This window comes from Onychostruthus taczanowskii, unplaced genomic scaffold, assembly GCF_017590055.1.
Source record: "Onychostruthus taczanowskii isolate IOZ18803 unplaced genomic scaffold, ASM1759005v1 scaffold36, whole genome shotgun sequence".
Classification (NCBI taxonomy): Eukaryota; Metazoa; Chordata; class Aves; order Passeriformes; family Passeridae; genus Onychostruthus; species Onychostruthus taczanowskii.
In genome coordinates, this window is record NW_024501015.1 from 4,771,435 (window position 1) to 4,786,265 (window position 14,831).

Below are 14,831 nucleotides of genomic sequence, written 5' to 3' on the forward strand. Positions count from 1 at the left end.
GTTGTGAATCTGTATAACACATAGAAGTCCTAGACAAATTCAGTTGGTGTGATATATTGTGACCCTTGGCTGCTGGTGGAGAGTAATGTGCTTAGCAAATGGAGCATGAAGCAAATGGAGCTCTGGGAAACAGCACCTGGTGGGTCTATGGACATAACTGGGCCTGTGATGCAGAGAAAGCTGTCTGGGGAGCATGCGAGAGAATAAAGGATTTATACATTATTTGATGGAAGAAACTATTTTTGTGTGTTATACACATATGAAAATAAAAAATATATACATCATATATCTATATAAAATACAGGGAGCCAAGAAACTAGGCAAGATAATTGGATATAGGCAATGTTAATTGCAATTTCTTTTACCTCTACAAATGCCATATCAGTTTGCTTGTCCTGTTTGTGCCAACAAAAGTATGACCAGAAAATAATCACTGAAAAAATTTTGTCTGTATGAAAAGATCGTAGTCCTATTCCATAATTTTGGCTCTCTATGCAATAACTAGCTAAGTAGGTTTTACACAGTATGGCAAGATGTATATGGCTCAAATGTAATAGTTCATCTCAGTAGTGCAATTACAAAACGCTGATAGATATGTGAACTTTTCACCTAAAAGTAAAGCCTCTTTTCCAAGTTCTGAGTTCATTGTTTCCCTGTTCTTCCTGAGACACTCCTCCTAGTGCCCTAGTTAGCTTGCCAGAGCTTGCAAAGAACAAGGATGTGGGAATAATGAATTATTCTATTCATTTTTTATTCTTGATGAATAGTAAATTATTCTAATAACATTTACTATTCTATTCATTTATTACTGGAGAATAATTAGCCGGGAATGGCTTCTAAGAAGTTTTTCCAAAATTAGACTTCAATGGTTTTACTGTGTTTATCTTTACCTGTATGAAAATATCTTTGTAGCTCTCCTCACTTACCTGTTCCCACCTCCTCCCCCACTCAGACATGTATCTGTTTCCCAAAGCTACTGTATTGTTAAAAAAATTTTAATCTCCTCTTCCAAAGACCCAGCCCCTTCCTTCACACAGCTGAACTCCCATTGCAGACAGAAACCCTTCTCCTTGTCAGATGCATCTTCTCTCTGCTAATGAGAAGTGTATGTGAGTGGGGGAAAGACCTGAATGAAGATCAAAGAATAGGTGTGTCTGGATGAGAATAGAAGGTTATAGGTAAATGAAAGGAGGTGATTATGGAAAGATATGAGTAAGGAAGAGGTGCAGTGTCTGCACAGGTGTTATATCCAGCTGGGATTTTAAAGTTAATGGGAGTAAGTGTGCTCATTTCACCTCATGCAGAGGTCTTGGTATTGCTGTCTTGACTTTGACCAGTGCTTTTTTCTGGGACTGCAGTGTTTGCCTTTAGTAGATTTCACTCTGACATTTGAACTCTATACTTCTTTTCCTGGTATTTCAAGTCCGTCATTTTGAAGAAAAGAATATTCCCATGGGAAACCTCCAGATGCCCTTTCTCCTTTTCAAGGCAGGACAAACTGGACTGTGTTTTGTTGTTTTGCTTTAGAGCTGATGTGGAGGAAGGCTGCTTTTCTGCATACAGTTACCTAGCCACACTGAATATTCGTCTATCTCTAAATAATTTCCATATTTGACTAAATTCTATATTTAGCCAGAATCAATGTTTCATCTTCCTCTAAATTCCTTTCCTTCCTTTTATGGAAAGAAGAAACTTTCCATCCCTGTCTTCTTTATAGAATGAATGCAGATTCTATGAAATATTTAAAATATACATTTCACTGTGAATATTATGCCAAATAATACAATGAAAACTTAATGCTACTTTACATCCAGTCTTCTTTTCCCAAAGTCTCTTCACTTAACAGTTTAATTATTACTGATATAAGTAGCACAGATGAAGCTGACTGCCTAGTGCATGACCACTTGCATATTTAAATTGGACCTGTCATGGGATCCCACTCTACTTCCCAGCCAGTTTGGTACAAGAACATCCATTAGTCTTCTGAGTCTCTAAAGTATGACTTCAGGGTATAATCTTGCAATGCTACAAATATCCTTCCTCGTGATGTTGTACTTTGGAGTTCAAGTGGACCAAGCCCAGAATAGCTACCACAGTAGTTTGTACCTGCTCCATCTAATCCCATATGCTCTCTCTGACAGCAACAGTAGAAACTACCCAGGGAGAGAGAGAAAACAGTCAAGGCATAGAATCTTTAATCTCCTGATTGATCTCCCCATGCCACAGCAAACAACATCTTAATTTAGCCATCAGATATTGAATGGTTACATTCACTGCCCAAACATGCCTGTAGGTGTACGCTCAAGTACCCATAAGCCTTAAAAAACTTTCCCCAGGCCTTGCTCTAAGCAGATCACAGAGTTTCATCTCCCTTTGCCAGGATCTCTGGGTTTTCTCAGGCTCCTCAAAAAGAATGCCTTGTTTCTTGTTAGTCTGTGAAAAAACATTCCTTATTCAGTCTAGTGGGAAACATCTGAGGAATAAGCAGGCTCTTGCTGTAACTCAGGGTGGTGTTGTCTTCACAAAAGTCAACAGCAGAAAAAAATTCATACAGAAAGACAAATTTGAAGAATCATATTTGCAGCCAGGGTCTGTCTCATTTCTTTTTAAAGTGTTGAAGAAGTTTTTTCTAACAGTGTTTTATAATTAAAAATAGATATTATAAAATTAATAACACAGTTTTTTCCTTGGCGAAAAGCTATTTTTCTAAGGAATCCAGGATTCCCCACTTGAGAGCACTTTTTCTCATTCATTTTTTGTAACTATAGAAGTAACAAAAGAAAAATATTAAGAATAAAATAAAAAATCTCCTGGGATGAGTACTTATTTTATTTTTACTGTAAAAATTGGTTTAAGTATATCTGCCAAACTTAGGTAGACTATGTAACATGAAACACAGGGGGCGAAGATTATCTTCATCATCAGGTCTTGTCAGTGGGAGAATTTCTCTACCCCAGTACTTATATTGCAAAATTTACTTGTTTGCACGTACATCCTCTACATTTTAAGAGTTGCTTTAGGCTGTAAAGAGAGGAAAATAAGTTAACAAGTCAAAGGTTGTAATGCTTCCAACAGTTTGCCTGGGCAGGTTGATAAAGATGGTGAGAGATGTGTAGATTTGATTTGTTTGGCACGTAAAATGGTCTTGAGATGGTAAGTGAAAGGAATCCTTTATGCAATCCTGTCACTGTCAAACAGAACCAGTTGGGGCAGGGTGAGTGTCTCCTTTGACATTGCAAAAGGCAAAAAAAAAGGAGATTGAAAATAGTTTGCACTTATCTAATATCGCTAATGAAACCACAATGATGTCAATTCTGATCAAGCTGTAATCGGAGTTGCTGATTGTGTGATAACAGACTTCCTTTTTACGTGTTTTCTGCATGTTTGCAGTGGAAAAGACCATAAATGATTAACTGTGGGCGAGTGGAAATAGTATAGAAAAACATAACTTTGCCACAACAACAACAAATGAGAGAAAGAGAGGACTTCAGAGTGAATGCAGAGAGGAAGGGGAAGAGAAGGGAATTCTGAGTATTATTAAATATGTGAAAGAAGACTCATTCACTTTATAAGAAGTAGATCACTCACACAGACACATTCACAACTTTGTGGTCATTGAAATTTGCGTAAGTGCTATTAATCAGCTCACCACAGATTATCATAGCAGTTTCTTTGGAAATGACACTTAAATTCAAACCCAGTGTTAAAAGGGAAAGCAGGAAAAACATGACTTAAATAATAAGAAAACTCAAAAGTTTGTTTAAATCCTTTTGGATCAGATTCTGCCACCTATATTTAGAGTAAAACCTTCTACAATAAGAAGTCCTTCCTGAAGTCAGTGGCGTCAGGAAAGCAAGTATTTGATGATAATAAAACCAGCAAAACATCATCCTTAAATCTACCTCACACTCCCAAGATTCTTTTAAAAGTTATTGCACAGGAACCTGTCAGCCGGGCATAAAATAAAGGATTATCCCGGGGTGGATTTATTTGGTGTGGATAAGCCAGTCACAGCCCCTCCAATTAGCACTGCTGGTTCGTGCCACCTGACTTGATTGCAGCTGCATCTCTGTGTCACTGCTCCCTTTCACAGTATGGCTGGATGGGTGACAAACAATAAATCTGCAACCAAACCACGGTTTTAAGAAAATATTCTCAAATAAAACAGATGAAATTGTAAGCAGAGTGACTGTATTGGTGAATATTGTCAGTCAGACGATAATTGATTCTGTCAGCCTTTTCCTTAGCTGGACCCTGCTGCTGTTTGAAGAGGATATCACTTAAGCAGATTAGTTAATAAACATACTTAGCTGGATAACCACTGATCTCAGACCCTTTAAAAGAAAATACAGTAATTACTTTCAGTATAAAATAATAATCATAATTCCCTATTCCAGTACCAGGAAGTTTTATCAGTCAACAAGTATTCTGAAGTAAGAACTTAGGAAGTTGCTGCTAGTCATCTCTTATATCTTTCTGTTTTCTGTTTTATTATTTCTTCTTCTCAGAGCAGGCTTAGAGGTCAACACATGTACAGAACAGACAGAATATTGCCAATATTATTTTTTAATGTAGATACCTTTTCTATGGTTAGGGTGGAAATCTTCACAAGTATATTCCTACATACATCTTAGGCAGCTGAAAACCAGTATTATTTCTAACAGTAAGTGAAAGAGTAGTTTTTGACCTCTTATTGTTGGTGTGTGTTATTTGGTTAATGTTTTTCTGCAACATTGCTTGGATAGCTTTCCTTTGCATGGAGAAGAGCTTTTGGATCCAAGTCTGACTGAAAATGATGCTATCCACCAAAATCTGCTGAAATAACTGAAGTATATGTGACCTGTGTCATGTGTGGGCATGAATGGATGGAGCTAAGACAATACTTTTTATCATCAAGGGGTGGACCTGTACCCAGTTTCCCCAGTGCTCTCTGTATTTTAATTCAGTCATATTTACTGTATTTTTTATATCCTCTAAAAACCATCAGTGAGACAAGTTATCTACAGATATGTGGCTTCTTTTCAACAGGAGCAAATTTGTTCTTGTTGCTCCCCACAGCTAAATTTGCAGAGAAATAATGGGCACTGAAATGACCTCCCACTTTTTCAGCACTTTCTCTGCAGCTGCTGAGACAGATGAGATGCCTGTATTCCAATGAAATGGGACAGACAGAATGAAAACATTTTCGTGATAAATCATAATTAAGGAGAAGACATGGTCTGTAAGCTTAAGTCATCAACAGGACTTTATATGCATGTGTGTGTGTATGTGCAACTATATAAGAATGTGTGTGCATGCAAACATTTTTTTTTATACATTTTTAATGTTCTTTCATGAGCATTGTTTTAAAAGGGTAAATTATCCCAAAATGGATTAAAAAAAAAAATTCTTCTCTACATTCTGCACCAGAACAGTGGGATAACTGAGTTTTCTAAAGTAGATAATTTTTGAAATATGAACTGATGCCTCAGGGCAAATATGAGACATATCTGTGAAATCCTTTTGGACGTTATCTCTCAGAATTGAAGGCTAAAAAATGAGAAGTCCTTTCTGTTGGCCAGTGTTTTGTAACTTTGTCATATTGAAAACTGTGATGGATATTACAATAGTAGCTTAGCATCCAAGAATAACTTATTCACAAAACAACTGAAACACACAAGAAAGCAGAACTTCACTGATAGATTTTTCATTTAAAAGAAAACATCCAAGAATATTTTAGAGAACTTGTACAATTAAATAAAAATAAGCTTCATCTCACTTTTTTTTTTCTCTAAAGAAAAAGACAGTAATATTTTAAACAAAATAAGAATGGAATAGCAGCAAAATCTTCATTGAACATTTGAGGATAATAATGGAACTCTGAAATCATAAAAAAGCCAGCATAATATGGCAGTCATTGACTCTTTATAGAGTTTCTTGTAGATTTTATATATATCTGTAAGAAGTAAACTAGCACTTTTATTTAATGATTTTAATGATAGGAACGTTTCGACCTAGCCCATGTGTTGTTTTGCTTACTTTAATTACTATCAGCAATTATTATTGTTCAACAAACCCATTATGATGAATGTCTCTCCCTGTGCTCTGCCACAAGCAGAATGGAAAGATAGACAGCTCTTTCTTGTCTCACTCATGGAATTCTTCTACTAAGGTCATCTCATCTCTGTTTTCTCTCTTTGTAGGGGATTTTGAGGTGTTATTAAAGAAAGGACACTTCTGTGAAGAAAACTGTGTTGATTTCTGCTGTCAAGTGAATGAGAGTATTTGAAGTCCTGCTGTATCCAATTTCCAGGTGATAAAAGACGCTGTGGAGATGCAGTTATGATGAGGGAAAAGTGGCAAGCAAAAAACTGGCAGATAAAAACTGGTTTAGAGATTAAATGGATGCATAATCTGACCCTAGGCTAGTCTAGGAAGCAAAAAGTTATTTAAATAAGAAATTTTAGACTAGGAAAAAGATGTTTCATAGAATGAGAAGAAAATGTTTGCTGCTCTGAAGTTGTCCAGTGAAGAGAAAGGATGTTGGAGAGCTGGAGATCCTTGGAGATTTTGCTGCTACTGAGAGCAAGAATATATTGAAGCAACTTCTCTTGTTCAAGGTGTTTTCTGTAGGTATATCTGATTTGTCCTGGACATAACTAGGTCTCTAGTTTGATGAGGTACAGTATTTTAGGGCTGAGGCATAACAGGTCAGTGTGTTGAGAAAGCTGAAACTTGTGGGAAATCTGTTTTGTTTTGGGGTTCTTTTAGAAAGATTTACTAATGAGATTTTGATTTTGCTATTGTTATTGAGGAACAGCTAACAATTTGTTACCAAAAAATCGATTTTGATTTGTTTTACATGACTATTACTACAATATAATAAATAGAAATATAAATATTGCTATATATAAAAATACTACTCTTTAGTTTTAAAAAATTAATTTTTTTATTCCTTTTTATTTAATAGCATTTACTCTGTCTTTATCTGGTTGATTACTCATGAACATACTGCTTACCTCTTGCAGTTTTTTCAACATATTGTGTTAGAAACTAGTCCTGTAAACCTAAGAAGGACTTTCAGTTACAGCTTTTAAGCAGACTTTTTGTGTTTTAAAAAAACATATTTTTCTTGCTTTTCTGCTCGTTAATCTTGCTGGCTTCTGGATTGGGTTTTTAGATGTCATCTTAACTCACACTTAGCCCTCATTTAAAAAGAAAAATTAATTTTTTTTTTTATTCTTTATGGAGTTTTAGAATCTCAGAATTGTTTGGGTCAGAAGGTATCTTAAAGCTCATAGAGTTCCAACCCCTCTGTCATCGGCATGGGCACCGTCCACTGGACCACATTTTACAATGTTCCCTCCAATCTGGTCTTGAGCCCCTCCAGGGACAAGGCAACCACAGCTTCCCTGAGCAACATCTTCCAGTGCTTCACCACCCTCACAGTGAAGAATTTCTTCCAATATCTGATCTAAACCTGCCCTAATTGTTAAAGCTGCTCCCCCTTCTCCTGGCACTGCACGCTCTTGTAAGAAGTCACTCTCCAGCTCTGATGTGGGCTGCCATCAGGCCCCAGCAGGCTGCTCCAAGGTCTTCTCCAGACTGAAGAACCATAACTCAGCCTGTTTTCACAGGAGAGCTGTTCCAGCCCTCTGATCTTCTGTGGCCCTCCTCTAGACTTGCTCCGGCAGGACCATACATTGCCTGTGCTGGGGAACTCCAGAGCTGGATGCAGTGATCAGGTGGGGGCTCACCAGAGGGAAGCAGAGGGGCAGAATCCCCTCCCTCTCCCTGCTGGCCATGCTGCTTTGGATGCAGCCCAGGGAATGATTTGCTTTTTGGACTGTGAGTGCACACTGCTGGCTCATGTCCAGCTTATTGTCAACCATCACCCACAAGTCCTCCTCGCGACTGCTCTCAATCCATTCTCCACCTAGCATACATTTGTGCTTGCTTTAGGTATTATGATCCTTACTAAAAACATATTAGGGCAAATTAATGTAGATGCTGTCTGAAGCATTGACTGGGTGGAGTCTTTCAAGAGTGAAAACAATATTCCATTATAAAATTCATAAATATTTTCAGAAAAAAATGTTCTATTAGTAATTTTTTTTGTTTACAATGATTTTCTGTTTCAGTATGCTCTGTAAGCAAGAGAATTCTCTCTTCATTTAGATACCTCTTTGTAATCCTAATGGAGATTTGTTCTTGGAATATATGCTTCATATTTTATTTATAGCAAGTCCTAATAACAGCAGAACAATTCCCTCTGGGTTTCCATATTTCTACCATTATGACTGAGCCAGATATGTTAATCTATACACAATCAAGTGGTTTGCCTGGGTTTTACAGAGACTTTCCCCTATTATTAGGTATTTAGAACACACAGAATTGCATTTTTCATAGTAGATGGGAAAGTTTTTAATTAAGTGATGGGTCATGAAAACAAATTTGTTTGGTGAAGTAATAATCTGGAGGAATTTCTATTTTTAGATTTCTTGTCAAGATGAGGAGAGCATATTCTCCCTAGCTCTAAAGCTCATTTCTTCCAAAGATTTTTGCTCCATTTTCAGTGGAAAGCACATTGGTTTACAAGCATCTTGAATTTGTCAAATTGTTTTTGTAAAATGTTTGTGTATTTGTATTTTGTCATCATATCCACAGGGTTAAAATATTCATTGAGATACAGGACTTTTTATGGGATGAAGATTCTGATTTTTAAAATTAGTTCTACTTTTAAAACAAGCCAATACAATTATACCTCATAAGACATCTTTAGTGGAGGCACATATTGATATGCTATTTTTGCCTTAGTCACATGGCAGCTGGAAGGCATGGCAGAGATCATCCAGTAAAATTGGTAGAGTCAGGCTAATGTTGTGAAAACAATATTCCTAGCAGTAATAGTGGGATCAATTACAGAGCAGTGTTTTAGCTCCTCCTCCCAAGAGAAAAAATGATTGCAGTAAACCAACAGATTTTAACAGATTTTGAAGTAAAATAGTCAGTAAAAGTGATTACTAAAAATGTTGAAATTGTCATTCAAAACAAATTCTGTTAAAGGGCTATTATATATCTCACAGATTTTTGGGAGCTAATAGAAGGGTTGTTTATTGTAGGTAAAACCCACAAAGAGAAGCAATTAAGAGGCAGGGATGAGTTTAAGCTTTCTTTAGTTTATCAATTCTTTGTGAATACTAAGGTATCAGAAAGCTATTTCCAATTTTTATTGATGCCATCTATCTACCCATTATAGTAGGTAAAAATACATTAAGGTCTGTCTTATGCCCTGTTCTTATTCATTGCTTCTGCTGCTTTTGTAGGAGAAATCAGAACAGCAGGAGGTATGGGCAGTAGGGCATGGAGGTAGGAATTATACTCTTCTACCTCTCATACACAGAAAATTAAGTCTGATCAACATTAGGCTGGCAGGTTTTTCAGAAAATAAGCTAATGGAATTACCTAAATGCCTGATGTTCTTTTAAAAATGGTTAAAGAGATAAAATTGAATATTAGTCCTGAAATTACATTTAAGCTTGTGTTAGCAAATACTAATAACCTTTTCTCTTTGTAACATCCCATGAGATCTGTTTGCTACAGTAGGAATTGGCCTCTCTGCCACCTCAGGATGTGACCTGATACAGCTGGAGAGCCTAGTTTGAAGGATACTCCATGGCCGATGCAGAAAGTTTGGTACTGTGCATGGACAGCCCACTGCAATTCTGTGTGGTAACTTATGCAAGTGCAGGGCAACCCTTCAGTGTATGTCCTGTGAGTCTGACCTGCACATAAGCACAAACTCTACCTAGATGTGCAGATAATGCGAAATATCAGTCATCACTACCAGATACAGCAGCTTTCCCAGTCAGAGGCACTGCAAGGACAATCGGTAACATCACATTTCATTTCAGTTTTATTCCACTGGTGTTCGCAAGGATTCCACACGGAGGAGATTTTACCTCTCTTACTGTGCAAACTGTCACAGTCTCAGCATTTGGCACTCCATGATCCTTCCTGCTCTTAGGAAATAGTTACTGCAATCGCAGCTGAGCAGCATGTGTTGCTCATTAGATACCTACTGCAGTCTTGGTGAGCAACACTGTGCTGTGAATAGTAAGAGCCACACCTTCCAACAGGCAAAGCAACTCCAGCATCTAAGAACTGAGATCCCGATTCTCCAATTTTACAGGTCTTGACTGTATATTTGAAATATGCCACTGACCTAACATAAGGAACAAGTGTTTGCACCAAAACCCTGCAATTAAGCGCATTTGCAGAAAGTATGGCACTTCTTTCTCAAAATAATGCTTCTTTACTCCTGTCATTTTTTGCTGATGAATGTTAAATAGCTCTTGTTTGTGTCATCTCTGTCTAGAATTTAATGTTCTGCTTTTATTCCTACCTTTGTAATGTTTGGCCACCATACCTGGTAACTCAGCTTTTTCTGCTAGTACCTTGAACATGAATTTTTGTTCATTTTTGATCTCTTCATTGCTCCACATTACTTTAAATGTTGCATACATTCTGGCAGTTTTAACTCTAGTTTGCTGCTGAAGCAGAGGAAAAAAGAAAGCAACTTAATTTCACAAGAAATAATATTTTTTAAAAATGTGCATTTTCATAAATTTAGAACACCGGAAAAATAAAAGGTAGGGAAAGAATAGCAAAGAGTTATTCTTATTTTTAAGTAGGAAGATTCAAATAGAAGGCAATTTGAATTAAAGGACTGTATAGACAGTAAAGCAGCCTGGCTGGTGATCAACATATGGCTTGGAACATGGCACTTGCAATTGGAAACAATGGTGGAGATTTTGCGTGCAGGTTCATCAGTATTGCCAGAATTTATTTTAACCTTTAAGGTTCCTGACAATCAATATTTTGAGGTCATTTTTACTGACTGTATTACCCATGACTATTTTGAAAAAAATGAGGATCTTATTCTGGATAAGGTGGTGTCCTTGTTTTACTCTTCCTGTGATCTAAACCCAGTGCCGCAATTATATTGTCGATCTACTTTCAAATATGTAGTCTGGGCATCCTTTCTGCTGGGTTAGAATCCAGTTTTTGAAATATGTCTCTTAACTGTTGCATGAAAGATCACTCCCAGATATGCCACTTGGCTTAAAACAAACAAACAAACAAACAAAAAAACAAACCCCAAAAGAATGAGTAGGAGTGTTCCAAATCAGCCAGGTGTATTTTAAATAGCTTCTTAAAAGATGTTCAGAGATTACTCATTTCAACAAAGGGTTTCTGAGTGTGATAAAACCCCACTAATTTAATTGAATAGAATACCTGTTCATTTTTGGTAAACTTTTAATCCAATAATCAGTGTAATATCTGTCTTTAAAATCATGGTTTATAATGATCTGCATAGTGTAGTTTCTCTTATGTTAATATCATTCAGCAGTATTTGCAACTCACCTGCATGTCTCAGGGTATGTTGTATTGTTGAAATCTTCCTTTGTGAAACATTGCCTATGGAATAGCTTGTCACGGAAACATTTAAACTTGGTGTGGCTTACTATTGCCATAACATCTGTATATTTGTACTATAGATAAGATTAAGAATTATGTCTTAAAAAATAAAAAAGATTCTTAAAAAAAAAAAAAAAGATGAAGAAGGGAAACAAAGTCACTCAGCTTAGACAGCAGCAGCTAGCTGTGAAACATATAGGTCAGAGGAAAAGGTCTCTCCAACAGTGCAGCTGGTAGGGTGCACACTTTCCCGTCTCATCGATAAGATAATGCTGTATTATTTCTATTACAAAATTATTTTTGGGGGTGTGGGAAGGGAAGAGATAGGAGACTCTCCCATCCTCTTCTTTCCATACATGCAAGGCTTTTCAATTGTGTTAAGCAATATAGCAGAAGGATTTTTTTTTTAGATTGGTGTTTTGTTTTAGCAATGGTTGCTGATGTGTACATGTAATAGAGTTTTAATCAAACCCCAAATGCTGAAGACCTTTCAGCAGTATCTTAGGCAGCACTGTGCAATGCTTATTCCACTTGAAGTGGCCACTAGGGAGGTACAATTAGCTGTTCCCATGGAGAAGTTTGTTATACTAATAAATAATAAGTAGTGTAGGTAGAGATGGAATCAATTAAAGATATATTTGACCATCTAATGGTTTATGGGAATACTAAATAATTGACAACAAGTTTTGACTATGTGTTCCATAAGCATGCTTTATTGTAACAGAAGTGTTACCACAGAGCAAGAAATGCCTCTGTGTTGATAGTTGTAAAGGTTAACTTATACCACTTTCTTAAACATCACTGCTCATAATGTTCCCTGTTAACCCTTCCTAGAGAGTTGAAATGTAGACATAACTATGCATGCACTCCACTTACTGCTGCAGAAAAGCTTCTTTTCCTTATATTTTTAAGAAAACCAAAAATATACTTGAAATATTAGAAAAACGAGAAGTTATTACTATCTCTATTTTCATGTATTTTCTTGAATAACTCAGAATTAATTTTGTTATTTAAGACTGATTTGGCAAACTTATTCAAACCATAGCTTAATCACTTATATTTGCCTGAATTAAAAATATTGACAGAGATTCAAACCAAAACCAGCTCTAGCCATCCCTATGGGGGGAAAAAGGATTTGTTCAGTAGTATTTGCTGAAGGCAAAAAGCAGCAAATAAAAAATCAGATTCACCATCCCTTTAAGCCTGATTCGTTCCACTTCAACAACAGCTAGTTTTTGAGGTTTCCCTCATTAGAGAATTAATGGATGACCTGAACACTGTCATAGCTCTTATGCCTCTTTTTTTCTCTTCATGTGTGTAGAGACTTTAATGGAAAAGCAATTGTTGGCATAGATACTTGAAGTCAGAAAGCAGATGAAGTTTTAGGACTGAAGCTGAAATGAAAATATGAAGTATGCAAAAAATCCTTGACTCCTATTATACTTTGTACTCCTCAGTATCTGCTGAAGAACCAAAATACTGTGTAATTTGGCAATGGTCCTAATTTTTTCAGTTAGGATGATAATACCACTACTGCTAATAATGTCTCAGAATACGATGGCTCTAAAAATGGAATGTCTGGTTTTATGATCTATCAGAAAATAAACTAAGGTCACTCAATAACTGATGAGGACTTGAATGAAACAAAATTTAAATTTTATTAGAAAAAAATGTTACCTCGTCATTTTGTGAACAAACGTATCCACTAATGAACATTATTTTTGCACTTAATAAAGACTTCTAGAAAGCTGGTATTATTATTAGCACAGTTTTAATGAGAAGTAACAAAATATACAACTTTGAATCCTTTATTTCTCCAACATAAAGAAAATGTCCATGCCGTTCCTTCAAAAAAAGAACAGTTCAGGTTACCCAAAGTTACCATTAACTCATGAACTCACACTGACTACATTTTTGTTTCTACAGAATGCTAGATTTCTACAGAATGCTGATATCTTTCAGTATGTTACAGGAGGTCTCTCTTAGAGCTACCAACATTAAATCCCATATACTTCTGTATTTGATATTATCCTGGGTCATGGAAACATGATGGATAATATGTTATTGCTTTAGGAAATCATCTGCAAACAGATTTCATGTGACATTTCTTGAGGAGAGTTCTATTTCACCGGTTTTGGAAAAAGAGTACTTTTTCTATTTGACTTTTTATCCTTTTCTATTGTGTCATGAAATAAATCCATGTTTTAGAGAGAGGAAGTTAAAAGTTTCTACCACATACTCAGAAACATGTGGCTTGTGCTTTGCCCCCTTACATCTCTAGTAACAAGCCCTACTCTCTCACACACGTTACTTCCTACCAGTATGATCTATGTAGTGAGGGATGGTTGGAGTTCTAGTGCCCTAAAGCTGAATCAAGCCTTTGTAAATACGGAATTCTGGGATTTAAGTCTAATCACCTTGAAAAAACCTTCTTGTTATTGATCCTGCAGGTTTCTAGCTGTCTTTTGATTTCCATCAAACCTCCTGGCTAAGCCATTTTTCTTCAAACATATGAGAAACAGTCATTGGTAGATTTGTTGCGTAACCATAAACTGTGCTTTGATTTCTGTTCTCTTCAGTCTTGGTTATTTACTCTGACTTACTATCATGCTTGAGGAAACAATCTTGCTTGAGAAAATATTCTTGCTATTTTCCAGAATTTAGCATATAAGTTAACTCAGAATTTTTAAATGGCAATTCTAAAAAAAGAAGGGGGAAATATTCTAGTGTTCTAGGCATTAGACACACAAGGGACTAGAATAATTGATGCACCACTTACAATTTTTATTAGAATAAATATGGCAGCCTTTGCTTCGTTTTTCTGGTTTGAGAGAATGAGTAGCCAATGTATTTCTCTGGAGTCAAAGTAAAAATCAGAGACAATGCTGGTGCTATTTCACGCAACTGATAAAACTCTGTGTTGAGTATCTGAAGGCACAGGATTCAGAGGTGCTGATGAATCATTTCAAGATTCTTCATGGTTGCAACCCATGAAAAATCTATTTTTCTCACTACTCTTTTAAAAAATTGTTTCAAATAATTGGTAAACTCGTATTTTCAATTATCAAGAAAACTATTGAGTTTGTGGATGGGAGTATTTCAGGGAAAACATTTTAATGTTTAAGAGTATTGAGAGAAGTCAAATTTTGAACTGGAATTTGCGGGCTTTCTCAAACCAAACGTCGTTTCAAATATTCATTTGGGATCTATAAATAAAACTATTTGGCAGCATTTCAGCTGATATAAAAAAACCCCCAACCCAAGTATTTGACTTGAAATTTAAACTCGAAAGCATGTACAAGTGAGAGGCTAGGAAATGTGACTCCATTAATGGCACGTAACATCCAAGGAGAGTACTGTGTCTCCATCTG